Genomic DNA, 8,017 nt, shown 5'->3' with positions numbered 1-8,017 from the left:
ATTTAGAATACATAGCCAGAAGTGACATCCTGATGACATGAACAGAAGTGTCAGCATCTTGGATCTTTGGAGTAGGCCACGTATAAATGCAGATTTGAAAGCAGGTCGCTCTGTAACATAGTAGATGTCTGAGAGTATTGGGGAGGTACATAGGTGGGTTGAACTGTTCGTTTTGTACGATATTTGTAACCTTTGCCGAATGGAGATGCTGCCACAGTCATTCCTGGATCAGCAACGTTATGCGGTTCAACATGTGATGTGGGGGAGATCTGGTTAGCTCTCCCTAAACAAAATGATGCGAAACTGGCAGCTTTAAAAGGTTGATCTTTAGCTATTAAGCAACATCCTGACAAACTAAGTGAAACTGGATACTTCTGTGCTGGTGAAGGAGATGAAACCATGTTTTTCCATAGTGGCGGAATTGTAATGAAACGTATAACCAATGGGTTGAAATATCTGTGGTTTTTGATACAAGCTAATATGAAGGTTTTTACTGAAAGACAATTAACAGCAGAGGTTCTGTCGTCTGTTTTCTGGGTACATAAGAGGCAACATTCTTTAATGAGTTTTGTGTGCCTGTGCATAAATGGATTGACATCTTCATAGGTAGACTGAATTTACATGTACCTCTACATGCATACTTTGCAAGCCATCGTACAGTGCGTGGCGGAGGGTACCCTGTACCATTAAAAGTCATTTCCTTTCCTATTCCATTCGCAAATAAAGTGAGGGAGAAAAGGCTGTCTATATGACTCCATAAGCAAAATGCATGTTGACAGCAGTAGCATCCTTCTGCAGTCAATTTAAAATGTCGGTTCTGTAAATTTTCTCAATAGTGTTGCTCGAAAAGAACATCGTCAGCCCTCCAGGGATTCCCATTTGAGTTACCTTGCAAGTGTAATCCGACTGCAGGAAAAAATACTCGCCACCGAAAGTGACTCAATTTAATCAATTAGACAATCAATACATATCACTGTTGCTGTCTGTCTACCTTACGCCGACGAGTCATTTGACTAGCTTAAGAGAGTTGGAAAGTGAGGAGGTGTCCTGTGATAGAGGTAAAGCATACTTTAGCACTCCATCATGAGCCAAAAAGTAATTTAATTTTCCAGTCCTGTGACGCAGAACATACCAGATATGAAACTGATATGAACAGATTTGTTTTGCGGGATAAGAGAATACGTAGGGGAAATACAGCTTATGCCACAGTATTGTACAGGATGTTCACACTAATAATCAACGAGTAATCATAATTTAGCGATGTGAAAGCGAACCAGCTTTCGTCATATAAAACAACCTACCTCCACTCCACCCTCCAATGAACTCTCGCTTGACACCGCAACAAGTAACGACCGGCGGTGCTTTGGGGTCAGTGGCATGCACGCTACGAGCTTGGAGCTGTCCTTGACAAAACCGATTTGTAACAAATGAAACTTTATTGTTACAGAGACCTCTTCAAGTCTTAAACATCTATGAGGTACATATGCAGTTCTTTCGAGTTTAGGGAGAATACAAGTGGGCTGAGGCATGAATGCGAATTTGCACTGAAGAGAGAGCGTGTTAGAGTAGTCCGTGCAGTTGTCCAAAGCCACTGTGGCAGGGTGGCGTAGTGATTGGCGAATCTTCGTAGTGGGCAGGAGACCCTTTTTCGAGCCCCAGGCCCCGTGATGACTGGGTGTTGTGTGATGTCCTTAGGTTAGTTAGGTTTAAGTAGTTCTAAGTTCTAGGGGACTGATGACCATAGCTGTTAAGTCCCATAGTGCTCAGAGCCATTTTTCGAGCCCCAGTCTTGGAACAAATTTTCATTTATCGCTGTAGTTTGCATATGTACACGATTTGTAACATTTCGGCGTGTCACTGTGGTGCCAATTGCTGCTCGAACTGCTGCAGCAGATGCGGTAAGATGCGCCGTAGCTATAAGCCGAAAACGACAGTCTTCCTCTCGGTAGTACCATACGGCCGTCCGGAGTCCGGTATCCCCGCGAGGGTGCCTTTCCGTGACCAACGCTGCCAATAATCATGTACAGTGGCTACATTCCTGCGTATCTTTTTGCAGTATCGCGGAAGGAACTTCCAGCTTCCCGTATCCCGATTACACGATCTCGTTAAACTTAATAGGCTGCTGATAACAGCGTCGTATTGAAGACATTATTGACTAACATCAACTCATCAAGTCCAATCTCAATGGTAACTAACGCTCACGATCGTTGCAGCGCATATTTAAAACAAACCTAATTTGCATCCACATAGAGGCGCTACTACCACCACGCTTATTCGACTGGTGCGAAATTTGAATAGACATCGTCTTTCAGATGTTGAAACACGCTCGCTAAGTTTCTTTTATCTCACACGACTCTTTCTTGGTGTTGGTATTTTTTTTTCTGTCGGTGTATTTCAATAATCTGCCACAGCGTAGCTCCCAGCATCGTCGGTGAAACTCACATTTGAAAACCTGGAAATTATCGTCACAGAGAGCGGAATATTTACTACTAATTCGTGGTAGTATGTGAGTGAACTATTTCATTACCTGTTTCATAGTAATCATTGAATTAGTAAAGAGTATATTGTCAAAATTGATGTCGGAAACATGTGCATTAATGTTATACATGAAAATCAAGTGACTGAGGAGAGCATAAATGAGTAAACAAAATACAGAATTGTAACCACGGAAGTATCAAACAATAGATAGTTTTATAATACTCGTGAATATGAATAGAATTTCCAGCAGTCATAGAAATGCAAGTTTTCTACGGACGTATTGCAACAGTGCGTTAAATACCCTTAAGGGCATGAGAGGATGACTAAGCTGAGCGTATAAAGCACTAGACTGAATAGCTCCGTTACGGTCCTGAAGTCAGCTTCCAGCTTTTGAAAAGTAATCGATCTCTGAACGTTTCTAATACCATGCGATAGAACACAAGTCCAAGTTCACAATCTATCATCAAACTAATACGCAACTCGATAGTAATCTAAGTGTGCAAATACTAATTTCTACCAGCTGAAATGTCTCACATGTTGCATATTAGAGTCACTGGAAATAACTGTAACGATCTTTACGAATCTGATGCTGCGAACATCAGCTCCGATTAGCTTACAACTTATGGCTGGCGGGTCCAAAACACCTGTCTAGTCTATTGAAACTTTTTAGGCTTCGTGGCCCACTCAACCGCTCTCGGACGTGATTGGCAGTACCAAGCGTTACTCGCCGAAGATGAAAAACCCTGCTACAACAGTGTTTTACAAAGAAGTAGGTTTGAGCTGGCCCCAATAGTGTTCCAGATGTGTTCCATGAGGTTCAGATCAGGCGTATTTCGTGGCCAAGACATCACTAGCAAGATAAAGTTCGTTCTATAGCACTGCATTGTTGCCAAATTTATTCAAGATGGCGGACCCTCCCGCCCAACCCCTGCCCCTGGCGTAGCTGTAACAACGTCACACTGACGATGTCATGTTTTGCCCCTCCCCCTCCTCCACCTCACCTCCTCCACTTCTCCTCCTCTCCTCCCATCCTCCCCCCCCCCCCCTCCTGCACCCACAAAAATGGCAGAACAAATGGCTGTCCTGAGCTGCTGGTGTGCAGGGCACAGTGTAGTTTATTTTTTGTATTTTGGGTGTTATCCTGTTGGAAAATGCTTCTTGAAATTTTATGTGTGCATATGCTCATCTTAACATCTGCAGTCAGACTGACCTAGCTGACTTCACTGCCACCAGACGGCACTCAAAACTGTGACATCACCCATGAAAAAAATCGTGGGAATCAATAGGGATGCTTACGTAGGTGGAAAATCCAGACCTGAAGGTTCAGACAGGTCAGGTATTGTTCAAATCCTTCAGGACCATCCCATACAAAACGGAGACGAAAAGACAGAGAATGCTTCTGTGAGTATCCACCAGTGCTCCCTGGAGAAAACCGGTTGTTGGTCACATAAAAGTTGGCGCAAAATCCTCTAGGAATGGCATTGTTCACAAGGTCTACATTCCAGAGATGCCTCTGAAGCAACCGTTTGTGTGTGGAGACAGAAAATGCAGCACTCTGTCAGCGACATCAAAACAGGTGTACTTACTCTGGGAGAGGTATTCTTAACAAGGTCCACATACCAGAAGAACCTGTTGTCGGCAACATCAAAGCTGCCACTTAATACCTGGGACTGGACTGCTGATACACAAGTGATTAGCTGCGTGGGAGGAGATAAGCGATCCACTTTTTTTTTTCCTTTATTGGATTTCGATTCCCCCGAAGGGGGCTGGCTGGCAGCAGCTTAGTACGCTGTTCTTCAGCCTACAGAATTTTTAAAACATAAGAAGATAAGAGACAACAAAAGAAGGCGATAAAACAGTGACGTCAACTGTAAAACGGCGGAAAATTGTGCAAAGTTAAAACATAAAACAAATGGCGGACGATGATAATAAAATACACAGGAAGCAGACAGGGAAAATAGTTGACAGACAATTAAAAAGACACGGCGACAGTGTGGTTTCTGTTCGCAAGAGATATACAAATCGCACCCGGCGACTGTATGATGTCCGTTCGCAACAATTCGGAAAAGACGCACAACACTTAACAATCAGTGGAAACACTACATTAAAAAGTCGGCATGAAGATGAAACACCACAGGCAAGGGCCGATGGGGAGGGGGGGGGGGAGGGGGGGGGGGACCCACAGCGGTCCACTGTCCCTGCTATATATCCATTCTCCCTTCATACAAGAATCATGTAGCAACAGTACTGGGGATTAAAACACTCCTACATCTATTTATGACTCGCAAGGCGCAACTTAGCCAACAAAAACATGTGAATTATATTACATCGTACGATATTTTTTATGAGTGCTGCGCTCATTGTCTTATTTGAACATGGCATCTCAGAATGACGAAACTGGCCAGTCACCTCCAGTGTAGTCCAGCACCATTCAGCGAGTGTATTGCGTACCTGAAGAGCTGGTGCCTTTCTTCGTACCTGCCAGTGACGACAGGGTAAACCGTGGCTTCCAGTCCTCCGAGCTCTCGTGGCCACTGCGGACTGAGGTCGCTAACTCCAAGCACACTGTGAGACAAGGCGCGGCTTGGTCGTTGAGTTCTATGTGCAGTTCCACCCCCCAACACAGAATCAACAGTTTAAAATAGTCCACTTTACCTAATCTGAGACGGAGATGTTGTTGTCCATATCCTGGAATTTCTCACTCGAAATGTAGATAACTCCCCTTTATGCGTGTTATTTTCGAACACACAAGAAATCGGAGAATATATTTGTTTCCACATCGGCAAAGTGTCGTTGCTTGTTGATTATTAGTGCGAAAATCCTGTACAACAGTGTGGCATAGGCTACTTTTCCTCTATTATTGTCTCACCAAGTTAAAAAAAATTGTTCTTATCAGCCTGTTATATCCTACATCACAGGACTAGAATATTAAACTCGTTTTTGGCTCATGAGCAAGACTAAGAGCATGATCTACCTCCGTCACAAGATGACACGTCACTTTTCAGCTCCATATGAAGTCTCTAAAGGTAGCCAAATAGCAGCACAGAGGTGTTGTAAATATCAGGTTAATACAGTGTATCACTTTATGAATCCGATAATATAGGTGATTTTATTAAAATGGTCTTCTCCCTGTGTGTAGGTGGGATATTTAAAGCACCAAGTTAAAAAAAACTGTGCTTATCAGCCTGTTATATCCTACATCACAGGACTAGAATATTAAACTCGTTTTTGGCTCATGAGCAAGACTAAGAGCATGATCTACCTCCGTCACAAGATGACACGTCACTTTTGAGTTTTATATGAAGGCCTGCCGAAGTGGCCGTGCGGTTAAAGGCGCTGCAGTCTGGAACCGCAAGACCGCTACGGTCGCAGGTTCGAATCCTGCCTCGGGCATGGATGTTTGTGATGTCCTTAGGTTAGTTAGGTTTAACTAGTTCTAAGTTCTAGGGGACTAATGACCTCAGCAGTTGAGTCCCATAGTGCTCAGAGCCATTTGAACCATTTCTATATGAAGTCTCTAAAGGTAGCCAAATAGCAGCACAGAGGTGTTGTAAATATCAGGCTAATACAATGTATCACTTTATGAATCCGATAATATAGGTGATTTTATTAAAATGGTCTTTTCCCTGTGTGTAGGTTGGAGATTTAAATGTCGTTAAAAGATCTCGATGCAACGAAAAAACGTGTGACTATTGCTCCAACTAGTGAGTGATATCCATGACAATCTCGCCATTGTATCTACCCACCTGGCGGCACGTCACTGATATCAAACTGATTGACTAATTAATTAAATAGATCATAAGAGTCCCTTTTGCGTGGTGAGTAATTTTTTCTTGTAGTCGGACTACACTGGCCAGGTAAATTAAATGGGAATCCCTGGAAGGAAGAAGAAATTCAGTTTCTCACAGGGGCTCCCACAGTACAAGATGGACTTGGGACAGGAATGGAATAGAGCGTGTATACCAAGCGTTCTAGCCAGGATAGGGTTCGACTGTGTGGGATGATGTCTGGAGGTACATTCACCAGCGGTAGATCAAGGGCAGGATCTGGGGGCCTCCGATTAGATCCCAGTACTCATATATACAGAAAAAGAAACTGGTGCCCTAGGTGAATACAACTGTACTACATTTACAATCAAATTTAGAATACATAGCCAGAAGTGACATCCTGATGACATGAACAGAAGTGTCAGCATCTTGGATCTTTGGAGTAGGCCACGTATAAATGCAGATTTGAAAGCAGGTCGCTCTGTAACATAGTAGATGTCTGAGAGTATTGGGGAGGTACATAGGTGGGTTGAACTGTTCGTTTTGTACGATATTTGTAACCTTTGCCGAATGGAGATGCTGCCACAGTCATTCCTGGATCAGCAACGTTATGCGGTTCAACATGTGATGTGGGGGAGATCTGGTTAGCTCTCCCTAAACAAAATGATGCGAAACTGGCAGCTTTAAAAGGTTGATCTTTAGCTATTAAGCAACATCCTGACAAACTAAGTGAAACTGGATACTTCTGTGCTGGTGAAGGAGATGAAACCATGTTTTTCCATAGTGGCGGAATTGTAATGAAACGTATAACCAATGGGTTGAAATATCTGTGGTTTTTGATACAAGCTAATATGAAGGTTTTTACTGAAAGACAATTAACAGCAGAGGTTCTGTCGTCTGTTTTCTGGGTACATAAGAGGCAACATTCTTTAATGAGTTTTGTGTGCCTGTGCATAAATGGATTGACATCTTCATAGGTAGACTGAATTTACATGTACCTCTACATGCATACTTTGCAAGCCATCGTACAGTGCGTGGCGGAGGGTACCCTGTACCATTAAAAGTCATTTCCTTTCCTATTCCATTCGCAAATAAAGTGAGGGAGAAAAGGCTGTCTATATGACTCCATAAGCAAAATGCATGTTGACAGCAGTAGCATCCTTCTGCAGTCAATTTAAAATGTCGGTTCTGTAAATTTTCTCAATAGTGTTGCTCGAAAAGAACATCGTCAGCCCTCCAGGGATTCCCATTTGAGTTACCTTGCAAGTGTAATCCGACTGCAGGAAAAAATACTCGCCACCGAAAGTGACTCAATTTAATCAATTAGACAATCAATACATATCACTGTTGCTGTCTGTCTACCTTACGCCGACGAGTCATTTGACTAGCTTAAGAGAGTTGGAAAGTGAGGAGGTGTCCTGTGATAGAGGTAAAGCATACTTTAGCACTCCATCATGAGCCAAAAAGTAATTTAATTTTCCAGTCCTGTGACGCAGAACATACCAGATATGAAACTGATATGAACAGATTTGTTTTGCGGGATAAGAGAATACGTAGGGGAAATACAGCTTATGCCACAGTATTGTACAGGATGTTCACACTAATAATCAACGAGTAATCATAATTTAGCGATGTGAAAATGAGGGTCCAAGCCGCGCCTGCTTGTCTCGCAGTGTGCTACGGGTTAGCGACGCTGGTCAGCGGTTCGCACCAGGCGCGTTCATGAGGACTCGGCCAATGGAAGAGGCTGCTTACCTTGTTGCGGCTGGCAG

General features: G+C 43.2%; 2 pseudogenes; both read right to left on the bottom strand.

Annotated features, from left to right (window-relative positions):
- Positions 1-1,021: 1,021 nt before the first annotated feature.
- On the bottom strand, positions 1,022-1,179 carry LOC126472237 (U2 spliceosomal RNA; annotated as a pseudogene).
- A 6,458-nt stretch (positions 1,180-7,637) lies between these two features.
- LOC126472236 (U2 spliceosomal RNA) lies at positions 7,638-7,795 on the bottom strand (annotated as a pseudogene).
- Positions 7,796-8,017: the final 222 nt, after the last annotated feature.

The sequence above is a fragment of the Schistocerca serialis genome, chromosome 3 (assembly GCF_023864345.2).
Source record: "Schistocerca serialis cubense isolate TAMUIC-IGC-003099 chromosome 3, iqSchSeri2.2, whole genome shotgun sequence".
NCBI classification, from domain to species: Eukaryota; Metazoa; Arthropoda; class Insecta; order Orthoptera; family Acrididae; genus Schistocerca; species Schistocerca serialis.
Note: the sequence above shows the minus strand (reverse complement) of the source record. Positions and strands in the feature narration are given on the sequence as shown.